At 47.7% G+C, this 14,033-nt stretch overlaps 1 protein-coding gene across 1 annotated transcript in view; it reads right to left on the reverse strand.

Annotated features, from left to right (window-relative positions):
- The window catches only part of LOC138674037 (uncharacterized), a 29,103-nt gene extending 16,881 nt beyond the window's left edge, over positions 1-12,222 (reverse strand). The window contains exon 1 of the mRNA XM_069762008.1: positions 12,075-12,222. The gene's annotated coding sequence lies outside the window, so the exon portion shown is untranslated. The remainder of the gene's footprint in view (positions 1-12,074) is intronic.
- Between the last annotated feature and the right edge of the window lie 1,811 nt (positions 12,223-14,033).

Raw genomic sequence — 14,033 nt, forward strand, 5'->3', positions numbered from 1 at the left:
CCGTGGCTGCCCTGGCCAAATAATTGAGGACCCCAGCATCAACATCAGTTCTTCTGGCTTCGAGCTCTCTCCTTCGGCGGGATCTCCGTAAAGGCCCAGCTGCCTGTGGGGATGAGACCAGTGGGCCTGTAGGGCTGCTGCTCTGGCCATGTTCCTCAAGTCTTTCGGCATCATGTGCTGCTGAGGGTGGTGGTGCTGCATCTTCCTCACTTGCTTCTGCCTGCAGTGATGATGATGCTGATTAGGGTTGAGCGACCTTGACCTTTTTAGAGTCGAGTCGTGTTTCGCGAAACCCGACTATCTTAGAAGTCGAGTCGAGTGGAATCGGCCGATTATCGCGAAAAGTCGGGTATCGCCCGAAACACGAAACCCAATGCAAGTCAATGGGGGAGCATAGTCGGCAGTGAGTGGAGGCCAGGAAAACACCTACACTGCCCATTTTAATGGCAATAACATCCATTCTTTTTACTGAAGCTTGTCAATCGTAATTTAGCTTATAATAATTGGAAGGCATTTGCAATTGGGGGTCATTTGGCTAAAGTTGTGGGGGGTAGGGCTGGTTCAAGTAATTAGTGGGCCCAGGAAATCTGGAACGCGTCACGGCAGTGGAGCAGGGAGAGGAAAGTATTTCAACTTTGCAAGTGCTGTGATCCTGAGCAAGCAGGGGGGGCCCACTCGTTGGCACTGGCACTGGCACAGGGCCCCTCAAAGTACAGCGGTGTGTTTGCACGGCGGGGGCGCCTCCCACCGGCAGCAACACTTTTGCGTACTATGAGAGGCCCTGTGCCAGTGACGTCGCCAACTAGTATTCCTCCCCCCACCTGATGAAGGAACCTGCACTTTCATCTGCACCTTCCTCTTTGTCCCCGTGTAAGGTGGTATGGTATGCGGGAAGAGGAACCTGACTTTCAGCAGGGTCACAATCTTGCTGTGTAGCGTGCACGGGGAATTTAGCGTTATGGGTCAATGTACCAGCAGACTCATCTATCACTGGCTGGGCAATGGGCAGGATGAGGAGGAAACACAGATATAGGCCCAAAGAATAAAGTGGGCTAAATGCAGTTCAAAATTGGTAACACAGGACTAACCAGGGGGCATTGCAGTGGAGGACAACTGGAATGAGAGGCTGACACAGAGAGTAGGCCCAAATCAGTAAGTAGTCGAAATGCAGTTCAAAATTGGCAACCGTAGTAAACAGGCGGCACAGCTTTGTTCAGTGGAGGAGAACAGCAAGGAGTGGCAGACACCGATAGTAGGCCCCAACCCAACTAGTAGGCCAAATGCAGTCTAACATTAGCAACTACTTAACGAGAGCCTGAAAATGGAATTTCAGGACAGGAAACCAGGAGAACAGCAAGGAGTGGCAGACACCGATAGTAGGCCCCAACCCAACTAGTACGCCAAATGCAGTTGTTCCATTTAACCACAATTTAATGAGAGCCTGAACATAGACGCTCAGGAAAGGCAACCTGGAGAACACCTTGTAGTGTAACACACCATCTCTCTACACCCCATACCAAATTTGTAGGCCTAATGCAGTGTAGTTTCCAACAACTACTAAAGGAGAGCAGGAAGATCGAAGCAATGGCGAGGAAACCTGGGGAACACCTTGGAGTGGAACACACCATCTCTCTACACCCCATACCCAATTTGTAGGCCTAATGCACTGTAGTTTCCAACAACTACTAAACGAGAGCATTAAGATCGCAGCAATGGCGAGGAAACCTGGGGAACACCTTGGAGTGGAACACACCATCTCTCTACACCCCATACCCAATTTGTAGGCCTAATGCAGTGTAGTTTCCAACAACTACTAAACGAGAGTCGGAAGACCGAAGCAATGTGGATGAAACCTGGGGAACACCTTGGAGTGTAACACACCATCTCTCTACACCCCATACCCAATTTGTAGGCCTAATGCACTGTAGTTTCCAACAACTACTAAACGAGAGCAGGAAGATCGAAGCAATGGCGAGGAAACCTGGGGAACACCTTGGAGTGTAACACACCATCTCTCTACACCCCATACCCAATTTGTAGGCCTAATGCAGTGTAGTTTCCAACAACTACTAAACGAGAGCAGGAAGATCGAAGCAATGGCGAGGAAACCTGGGGAACACCTTGGAGTGGAACACACCATCTCTCTACACCCCATACCCAATTTGTAGGCCTAAAGCACTGTAGTTTCCAACAACTACTAAACGAGAGCATTAAGATCGCAGCAATGGCGAGGAAACCTGGGGAACACCTTGGAGTGGAACACACCATCTCTCTACACCCCATACCCAATTTGTAGGCCTAATACACTGTAGTTTCCAACAACTACTAAACGAGAGTCGGAAGACCGAAGCAATGTGGATGAAACCTGGGGAACACCTTGGAGTGTAACACACCATCTCTCTACACCCCATACCCAATTTGTAGGCCTAATGCAGTGTAGTTTCCAACAACTACTAAACGAGAGCAGGAAGATCGAAGCAATGGCGAGGAAACCTGGGGAACACCTTGGAGTGGAACACACCGTCTCTACACCCCATACCCAATTTGTAGGCCTAATGCACTGTAGTTTCCAACAACTACTAAACGAGAGCAGGAAGATCGAAGCAATGGAGAGGAAACCTGGGGAACACCTTGGAGTGTAACACACCGTCTCTCTACACCCCATACCCAATTTGTAGGCCTAATGCACTGTAGTTTCCAACAACTACTAAACGAGAGCAGGAAGATCGAAGCAATGGCGAGGAAACCTGGGGAACACCTTGGAGTGGAACACACCATCTCTCTACACCCCATACCCAATTTGTAGGCCTAATGCACTGTAGTTTCCAACAACTACTAAACGAGAGCATTAAGATCGCAGCAATGGCGAGGAAACCTGGGGAACACCTTGGAGTGGAACACACCATCTCTCTACACCCCATACCCAATTTGTAGGCCTAATGCACTGTAGTTTCCAACAACTACTAAACGAGAGCAGGAAGATCGAAGCAATGGAGAGGAAACCTGGGGAACACCTTGGAGTGTAACACACCGTCTCTCTACACCCCATACCCAATTTGTAGGCCTAATGCAGTGTAGTTTCCAACAACTACTAAACGAGAGCATTAAGATCGCAGCAATAGCGAGGAAACCTGGGGAACACCTTGGAGTGGAACACACCATCTCTCTACACCCCATACCCAATTTGTAGGCCTAATGCACTGTAGTTTCCAACAACTACTAAACGAGAGCAGGAAGATCGAAGCAATGGAGAGGAAACCTGGGGAACACCTTGGAGTGTAACACACCGTCTCTCTACACCCCATACCCAATTTGTAGGCCTAATGCACTGTAGTTTCCAACAACTACTAAACGAGAGCAGGAAGATCGAAGCAATGGCAAGGAAACCTGGGGAACACCTTGGAGTGGAACACACCATCTCTCTACACCCCATACCCAATTTGTAGGCCTAATGCACTGTAGTTTCCAACAACTACTAAACGAGAGCATTAAGATCGCAGCAATGGCGAGGAAACCTGGGGAACACCTTGGAGTGGAACACACCATCTCTCTACACCCCATACCCAATTTGTAGGCCTAATGCACTGTAGTTTCCAACAACTACTAAACGAGAGCAGGAAGATCGAAGCAATGGAGAGGAAACCTGGGGAACACCTTGGAGTGTAACACACCGTCTCTCTACACCCCATACCCAATTTGTAGGCCTAATGCACTGTAGTTTCCAACAACTACTAAACGAGAGCATTAAGATCGCAGCAATGGCGAGGAAACCTGGGGAACACCTTGGAGTGGAACACACCATCTCTCTACACCCCATACCCAATTTGTAGGCCTAATGCACTGTAGTTTCCAACAACTACTAAACGAGAGCAGGAAGATCGAAGCAATGGAGAGGAAACCTGGGGAACACCTTGGAGTGTAACACACCGTCTCTCTACACCCCATACCCAATTTGTAGGCCTAATGCACTGTAGTTTCCAACAACTACTAAACGAGAGCAGGAAGATCGAAGCAATGGCAAGGAAACCTGGGGAACACCTTGGAGTGGAACACACCATCTCTCTACACCCCATACCCAATTTGTAGGCCTAATGCACTGTAGTTTCCAACAACTACTAAACGAGAGCATTAAGATCGCAGCAATGGCGAGGAAACCTGGGGAACACCTTGGAGTGGAACACACCATCTCTCTACACCCCATACCCAATTTGTAGGCCTAATGCACTGTAGTTTCCAACAACTACTAAACGAGAGCATTAAGATCGCAGCAATGGCGAGGAAACCTGGGGAACACCTTGGAGTGGAACACACCATCTCTACACCCCAGACCCAACTTGTAGGCCGAATGCAGTGTTGTTTCCAACAACTACTTAAGAAGAGCCTGAAGATCAAAGCTCAGAAAAGGCAATCCGGGGAACACCTTGGAGCGGCAGACACTGGTAGTAGGCTGTAAACCCCAAATTTTGGTCAATGGAGTTTATGAAATGTTTCAGGGGTACACAGGCAGCATTGGTGTGGTAAGCGGAGGACAATTTATATTTGGGACTGCAGACAGACTTTGTAGGCTGTCCCCTGTGGACCATGCATCCACAACATTAACCCAGTGCGCTGTAATGGACATCTAACCTTTCGTGGACATGCCTACTGGTCCATGCATCTGTTGTCAGGTGCACCTTTCTACTATTAGATAGCCAGAGAGCATGGACAATGCAGATTTTTACATGATGCTGTAGTGCTGGGATGGCTTTTCTTGCAAAAGAAGTGACGACTGGGTAGCTCTTACCGTGGTACAGCATAGTCCATCTGGGCTTTATAATTGTAAAATAGAGAATAAAAATTGGCTGTATGCACTTTAAAATAGGTTACAGGGGTACACGGGCGGCAGTGGTCTGGTCAGTGTAGTTGTAGTAGAAAGAAGGGACCGCAGACAGGCTTCGAAGGCCTAACATAACAAATTGGACAGGCTGTAGGCACTTTTACATTGGTTCCAGGGGTACACGGGCAGCAGTACAATGGTCAGTGGAGGCCAAGTGGAAGGAGGGACCGCAGACAGGCTTCGAAGGCCTAACATAAAAAAATAGGGCTGTTGGCAATTTACAATTGGTTCCAGGGGTACACGGGCAGCAGTACAATGGTCAGTGGAGGCCTAGTGGAAGGAGGGACCGCAGACAGGCTTCGAAGGCCTAACATAACAAAATTGGGCTGTTGGCAATTTAAAATTGGTTCCAGGGGTACACGGGCAGCAGTACAATGGTCAGTGGAGGACTAGTGGAAGGAGGGACCGCAGACAGGCTTCGAAGGCCTAACATAACAAAAATAGGGGTGCAGGCAATTTAACATTGGTTCCAGGGGTACACGGGCAGCAGTGGTCTGGTCAGTGTAGTAGTAGTAGAAAGAAGGGACTGCAGACAGGCTTCGAAGGCCTAACATAACAAAATTGGGCTGTTGGCAATTTAAAATTGGTTCCAGGGGTACACGGGCAGCAGTACAATGGTCAGTGGAGGACTAGTGGAAGGAGGGACCGCAGACAGGCTTCGAAGGCCTAACATAACAAAAATAGGGGTGCAGGCAATTTAACATTGGTTCCAGGGGTACACGGGCAGCAGTGGTCTGGTCAGTGTAGTAGTAGTAGAAAGAACGGACTGCAGACAGGCTTCGAAGGCCTAACATAACAAAATTGGGCTGTTGGCAATTTAAAATTGGTTCCAGGGGTACACGGGCAGCAGTACAATGGTCAGTGGAGGACTAGTGGAAGGAGGGACCGCAGACAGGCTTCGAAGGCCTAACATAACAAAAATAGGGGTGCAGGCAATTTAACATTGGTTCCAGGGGTACACGGGCAGCAGTGGTCTGGTCAGTGTAGTAGTAGTAGAAAGAAGGGACTGCAGACAGGCTTCGAAGGCCTAATATAACAAAATTGGGCTGTTGGCAATTTAAAATTGGTTCCAGGTGTACACGGGCAGCAGTACAATGGTCAGTGGAGGCCTAGTGGAAGGAGGGACCGCAGACAGGCTTCGAAGGCCTAACATAACAAAAATGTCAATACAATGGTATTGTCAGTGCCAGGCAGTGAAGGATGTCAGCGCATAGACTAAACATTGGTGGAGCTGTGAGAGATAATTTTGCAAGTGGTAGAGCACTGTTTGAGCTGGGGGGGGGGGACTGTCTTGCGGCCGGCGGTACAGGCCCAGGGCCCCTCATATTACAACGGTGTGTCTGACGTTGGGTGTGCACCACCACCGCCAGAGACACTTTATTGTACTATGAGGGACCCAGTGGCAGTGCCGTCGACCAAAAGCGGGCACACCCACCTCTTCAGAAAAAAAACAGCACTCTCACGGGTGCTGGCGCCAAGTGGCGATACCACGGCCCCGTGTGGGGAGTTTGGCCATTTAGGGAGGTGTAAACATGTCGTATGCTGGACAATCAGGTGCAGCAAATTACGATATTGGAAAAGTCATTCATAATAGTCCACAGGCAAGACCTTCTCAAAGGAAAGCTAGGTGCCGGGCAAGGTGGGGCAAAAGATTTCGAAATCCAGTTGTGGTTCATTTTAATGAAGGTTAGATCATCTACATTTTGGGTAGCCAGACGAGTCCTTTTTTCTGTTAGTATTGAACCTGCAGCACTGAATACTCTTTCTGATAGGACACTAGCTGCCGGGCAAGCAAGCTCCTGCAATGCATATTCTGCCAATTCTGGCCAGGTGTCTAATTTGGATGCCCAGTAATCAAATGGGAATGACGGTTGAGGGAGAACGTCGATAAGGGATGAAAAATAGTTTGTAACCATACTGGACAAATGTTGTCTCCTGTCACTTTGAATTGATGCTGCAGTACCTGTCCTGTCTGCGGTCATAGCAAAATCACTCCACAACCTGGTCAGAAAACCCCTCTGGCCAACGCCACTTCTGATTTCTGCCCCTCTAACACCTCTGGTCTGCTGGCCCCTGCAGCTCGTGTGAGAACGATCACGGGCGCTGTGTGCAGGGAATGCCAGAAGCAAATGGTCAACAAGAGTTGATTGTTTGGTTGCTAATATTAGTTCCAAGTTCTCATGTGGCATTATATTTTGCAATTTGCCTTTATAGCGAGGATCAAGGAGGCAGGCCAACCAGTAATCGTCATCGTTCATCATTTTAGTAATGCGTGTGTCCCTTTTGAGGATACGTAAGGCATAATCCGCCATGTGGGCCAAAGTTCCAGTTCTCAAATCTGCGGTTGTGCTTGGTTGAGGGGCAGTTTCAGGCAAATCCACGTCACTTGTGTCCCTCAAAAAACCAGAACCCGGCCTTGCCGCGCCAACAATTTCCAGTGGCCCCGGAAAAGCTTCCTCATTAAAAATATAATCATCCCCATCATCCTCCTCGTCCTCCTCCTCCTCTTCGCCCGCTACCTCGTCCTGTACACTGCCCTGGCCAGACAATGGCTGACTGTCATCAAGGCTTTCCTCTTCCTCAGCTGCAGACACCTGATCCTTTATGTGCGTCAAACTTTGCATCAGCAGACGCATTAGGGGGATGCTCATGCTTATTATGGCGTTGTCTGCACTAACCAGCCGTGTGCATTCCTCAAAACACTGAAGGACTTGACACATGTCTTGAATCTTCGACCACTGCACACCTGACAACTCCATGTCTGCCATCCTACTGCCTGCCCGTGTATGTGTATCCTCCCACAAAAACATAACAGCCCGCCTCTGTTCGCACAGTCTCTGAAGCATGTGCAGTGTTGAGTTCCACCTTGTTGCAATGTCTATGATTAGGCGATGCTGGGGAAGGTTCAAAGAACGCTGATAGGTCTGCATACGGCTGGAGTGTACGGGCGAACAGCGGATATGTGAGCAAAGTCCACGCACTTTGAGGAGCAGGTCGGATAACCCCGGATAACTTTTCAGGAAGCACTGCACCACCAGGTTTAAGGTGTGAGCCAGGCAAGGAATGTGTTTCAGTTGGGAAAGGGAGATGGCAGCCATGAAATTCCTTCCTTTATCACTCACTAACTTGCCTGCCTCAAGATCTACAGTGCCCAGCCACGACTGCGTTTCTTTCTGCAAGAACTCGGACAGAACTTCCGCGGTGTGTCTGTTGTCGCCAAAACACTTCATAGCCAATACAGCCTGCTGACGTTTGCCAGTAGCTGCCCCATAATGGGAGACCTGGTGTGCAACAGTGGCAGCTGCGGATGGAGTGGTTGTGCGACTGCGGTCTGTGGACGAGCTCTCGCTTCTGCAGTAGGACGAGGAGGAGGAGGAGGGGGTGCGAACGGCTACAGCCAACTGTTTCCTAGACCGTGGGCTAGGCAGAACTGTCCCAAAATTGCTGTCCCCTGTGGACCCTGCATCCTCAACATTCACCCAGTGTGCCGTGATGGACACGTAACGTCCCTGGCCATGCCTACTGGTCCATGCATCTGTTGTCAGGTGCACCTTTGTGCTCACAGATTGCCTGAGTGCATGGACGATGCGCTCTTTAACATGCTGGTGGAGGGCTGGGATGGCTTTTCTGGAAAAAAAGTGTCGACTGGGTAGCTCGTAGCGTGGTACAGCGTAGTCCATCAGGGCTTTGAAAGCTTCGCTTTCAACTAACCGGTAGGGCATCATCTCTAACGAGATTAGTCTAGCTATGTGGGCGTTCAAACCCTGTGTACGCGGATGCGAGGCTAAGTACTTCCTTTTTCTAACCATAGTCTCATGTAGGGTGAGCTGGACTGGAGAGCTGGAGATCGTGGAACTAGCGGGGGTGCCGGTGGACATGGCAGACTGAGAGACGGTGGGAGATGGTATTGTTGCCGCCGGTGCCCTAGATGCAGTGTTTCCTACTACGAAACTGGTGATTCCCTGACCCTGACTGCTTTGGCCTGGCAAAGAAACCTGCACAGATACTGCAGGTGGTGCGGAAAATGGTGGCCCTACACTGCCGGAAGGGATGTTGCGTTGATGACTAGCTTCATTGGCCGAGGGTGCTACAACCTTAAGGGACGTTTGGTAGTTAGTCCAAGCTTGCAAATGCATGGTGGTTAAATGTCTATGCATGCAACTTGTATTGAGACTTTTCAGATTCTGCCCTCTGCTTAAGGTAGTTGAACATTTTTGACAGATGACTTTGCGCTGATCAATTGGATGTTGTTTAAAAAAATGCCAGACTGCACTCTTTCTAGCATCGGATACCTTTTCAGGCATTGCAGACTGAGCTTTAACCGGATGGCCACGCTGTCCTCCAACAGGTTTTGGCTTTGCCACGCGTTTTGGGCAAGATACGGGCCCGGCAGATGGAACCTGTTGCGATGTTGATGCCTGCTGCGGCCCCTCCTCCTCCGCTTCAGAACTGCTGCCGCCTGCACCCTGTTCCCCCAATGGCTGCCAATCGGGGTCAAGAACTGGGTCATCTATTACCTCTTCTTGTAGCTCGTGTGCAACTTCGTCTGTGTCACCGTGTCGGTCGGTGGTATAGCGTTCGTGATGGGGCAACATAGTCTCATCAGGGTCTGATTCTTGATCATTACCCTGCGAGGGCAATGTTGTGGTCTGAGTCAAAGGACCAGCATAGTAGTCTGGCTGTGGCTGTGCATCAGTGCACTCCATGTCAGATTCAACTTGTAATGGGCATTGACTGTTAACTGCTTCACTTTCTAAGCCAGGGACGGTATGTGTAAAGAGCTCCATGGAGTAACCCGTTGTGTCGCCTGCTGCATTCTTCTCTGTTGTTGTTTTTGCTGAAGAGGACAAGGAAGCGACTTGTCCCTGACCGTGAACATCCACAAACGACGCGATGCTTTTACATTTACCAGTTTCACGAGAGGAGGCAAAAGAGCTAGAGGCTGAGTCAGCAAGATAAGCCAAAACTTGCTCTTGTTGCTCCGGCTTTAAAAGCGGTTTTCCTACTCCCAGAAAAGGGAGCGTTCGAGGCCTTGTGTAGCCAGACGACGAACCTGGCTCCACAGCTCCAGACTTAGGTGCAATATTTTTTTTCCCACGACCACCTGATGCTCCACCACTACCACTACCCTCATTACCAGCTGACAATGAACGCCCCCGGCCACGACCTCTTCCACCAGACTTCCTCATTGTTTTAAAAACGTAACCAAACTAACGGTATTTGTTGCTGTCACACAACTTACACGGTGAGCTATAACTTCAGTATGATTTAGCTACCCCTTTACAGGTGGGTGAGACCACAACGAAAATCAGGCACAATGTTACACACTCTGTTTTTGGTGGCACCAAATGAGAGAGATGCCACACACGCAGGACTGTCACTGAAGCACAAATGTAATATTAATCTCCCACTGTTTTTTTTTTCTTTTTTCAGGGAGACTTTAGAAACAAAATAAAATAAAATGATTTTTTCAGGAAGAATTTAGAAACCAAATAAAATAAAATGATTTCTTCAGGGAGAATTTAGAAAACAAATAAAACAAAAAATAGGCTTTCTATGGCCCACTGAGTGAGAGATTACACGCACAGGAGTCAGGAGTGGCACACAAGCCCAGAGGCCAATATTTTTCTCCCAATGATTGATGTAGTGATTTTTTCAGGTAGATTTTAGAACCCAAATCAAGCAAAAAAATTAATAGGCTTTCTATGGCCCACTGAGTGAGAGATGACACAGACAGGGATGGCACTCTAGCAGAAATGCCAATCTTAATCTCCCACAAAAAAAAAAAAAAAAAAGGAACTGTCCTTCAATTACTATCTCCCTGCAGTAATCTCAGCCAGGTATGGCAGGCAGCAATAAGGAGTGGACTGATGCACAAATTAAATAAAAAGTGTGGACAAACAAACAAGATAGCTGTGCAGAAAGGAAGGAACAAGAGGATTTGTGCTTTGAAAAAAGCAGTTGGTTTGCACAGCGGCGTACACACAACAATGCAGCTATCAGGGAGCCTTCTAGGGCAGCCCAATGAGCTACAGTGCTGAGAAAAAAAAAAATGTAGCTTCCACTATCCCTGCACACCGAAGGTGGTGTTGGACAGTGCAAATCGCTACAGCACAAGCGGTTTGGTGGTTAATGGACCCTGCCTAACGCTATCCCTGCTTCTGACGAAGCGGCAGCAACCTCTCCCTAAGCTCAGATCAGCAGCAGTAACATGGCGGTCGGCGGGAACGCCCCTTTATAGCCCCTGTGACGCCGCGGACAGCAAGCCAATCACTGCAATGCCCTTCTCTAAGATGGTGGGGACCAGGACCTATGTCATCACGCTGCCCACACTCTGCGTTTACCTTCATTGGCTGAGAAATGGCGCTTTTCGCGTCATTGAAACGCGACTTTGGCGCGAAAGTCGGGTACCGCATGGCCGACCCCGTACAGGGGTCGGATCGGGTTTCATGAAACCCGACTTTGCCAAAAGTCGGCGACTTTTGAAAATGAACGACCCGTTTCGCTCAACCCTAATGCTGATGGGTCCTCAAGGATGGATGCTGAAGAATCCAAAGATGGGCCTGCCACCTCTTCATCCACACTTACAGGATCTATGAGAGCCTCAGATTCCGACCCAGTTTCCCTCTCTGTGAGGTTAGACTGTGTTCTGTTATTAAAACAATAAAAGGTTATTTTTTGTGGCCATTGTTTAATTACACATCTGTGAGCAATATTTCAAAAAAAAAAACACACACACACAACCTCAGATCAGCACAACATCTCCTTCTCTACTCCCCTCTTATCTCATATTCCCACAAGAATATAAAAGATTTGTCTTGGGGATCAACACAAATGTACCAAACACTATCACAACACATCATAATGTCGCATACCATTTCAAGCTATACAAAAACCATGAAGACCCACCTCTTCAGACAATCAGATAACCTGCAGGAACAACCCATCCAACAAAACACTGCCTGAACATCTCTAAACTCGCATACTACATTCTCACCCATCCCTTGTTGAAGCTTGGGATGCTTTGCAGGCAGGGTCCTCTCTCCTCCAGGACCCTTTTTGAATTTATGCTTGTTTACATTATTGTTTGCACTATATTGACACATCCTTACATGTAATTCACAATGTTATAACCCTAAACCACAAAACTGACTAAGATTTAGTTTCATTAAACATGTGTTGAGAGGTTTTTACTTACTGCCTAAGATCCATACTGACATCCAAAAAGGAAAGACGGTCATAGTAAATATAATTCCGCTTCTTCAGTGGGGCTGCTGACCCACTTCTTGCCCGCTGCTGTCTTTCCCGCCGGTATTGGTCCCGGATGCTGCACCATCGTGTCATAACATCATCCACTGCAATTACATGGTCAGAAATATTGTTCAATATCATTCTGAACATAGCTTATTCCAGTTGTCAGTGATATTTTTTTTTTTTGTCAAATTTGTTTCTAGCACCATTATTTCCATTGTGCTGCAGATGACAAAGGGGTTACATGCAGAGGTCTATATATCGCCCACAGTTAATAACTTTACAGTCACAGACTAGTAGAGAGGGGAGAGAACCCTGTTCTTGCAAACATACATTAGGTAAGATTTGGGATAGGAAAGGAAAATGCCTTGTGCAATAATGAGCCTAATGTGCGAAATTATGTCAAAATAAGACAAGGGTCAACACCCCTCTGGACGGGGTATGAGGCCAAGAAAAAATTTAGCAGGGCAAGATCAAGATTACCTATGTCCAGAAACACTTTTGCATTTTACTCAGCTTTAGAAATTGCCAAAAATGGCCATAAATGACATATAAAGATAAAAATAATTGCTCAAGTAATCATGTAGGGAAAGCATCTTGTGAAGTTCAATCTTGTGAATACATGAGTGTACTTACATAGACTTGTCTGCTCCGCACGTGGCCGTTGGGCATAATCAGGGAATAGGAGCCCACAGATGGCCCTCCAAGCTGCCTCTTTCCTGGCCCAGTTTGAGTAGTTAGGATCCCGCTGGTCCCATATTTCTGGCCTTTCTTGGACCAGGATGAGGAGCATATCCACATTTATTATGCTGACCATGATGCTTGGAACTCTGTGGAGGCGAGCACCAGACTTCCGGGATGTCTGTCTGGCTTTTTGAGCTAATTAGCATGTCTGAGATTCATGATTGAGGGCTTGGCTCAATTCCTTGCACCTGGCGATGTCTGGAGATGTCTGGCGTATTTCACGCAAGTCACACTGTTGGTCCGTGTGTAATCCGTATTTTTCTCGCCCCCATAGACTTTCATTGGCGATTTTTTTGCGCAATACGGTGACAAACGCAGCATGCTGCGATATTCTACGGCTGTAGAAAACCGTATAATACGGATCAGTAAAATACGGCTGATAGGAGCTGGGGCATAGAGAAGCATTGTACCGTATGCAATCCGTATTTTCTGCACCTCTCTTACGTCCGTAAGACACGCTAGTGTGAGGCCGGCCTAAGCTCCACATTGGGGAAAAAAATTCCTTACCGACTCTACATACGGCAATCAGACTAGTTCCCTGGATCAACACCCTATCAAGGAATCTAGTGTATATAACGTGTAACATTATACTTTTCAAGAACGGCATCCAGACCCCTTTTAAGTTTAAGTAATGAATCACTCATTACAACATCATACGGCAGAGAGTTCCATAGTCTCACTGCTCTTACAGTAAAGAACCCACGTCTGTTATTATGCCTAAACCTTCTTTCCTCCAGACGTAGAGGATGCCCCCTTGTCCCTGTCTCAGGTCTATAATTAAAAAGATCATCAGAAAGGTCTTGTACTATCCCCTCATATATTTACACATTAAAATAAGATCACCCCTTAGCCTTTGTTTTTCCAAACTAAATAGCCCAAAGTGTAATAATCTATCTTGGTATTGCAGACCCCCCAGTCCTCTAATAACCTTGGACGCTCTTCTCTGCACCTGCTCTATTTCAGCTATGTCTTTCTTATACACCGGAGACCAGAACTATACACAGTATTCTAAGTGTGGTCGAACTAGTGACTTGTATAGAAGTAAAATTATGTTCTCCTCATGAGCATCTATGCCTCTTTTAATGTATCCCATTATTTTATTTGCCTTTGTAGCAGCTGCCTGACCCTGGCCACTAAATGTGAGTTTGTCATCCACCCATAT

The sequence above is a fragment of the Ranitomeya imitator genome, chromosome 4 (genome assembly GCF_032444005.1).
Source record: "Ranitomeya imitator isolate aRanImi1 chromosome 4, aRanImi1.pri, whole genome shotgun sequence".
NCBI classification, from domain to species: Eukaryota; Metazoa; Chordata; class Amphibia; order Anura; family Dendrobatidae; genus Ranitomeya; species Ranitomeya imitator.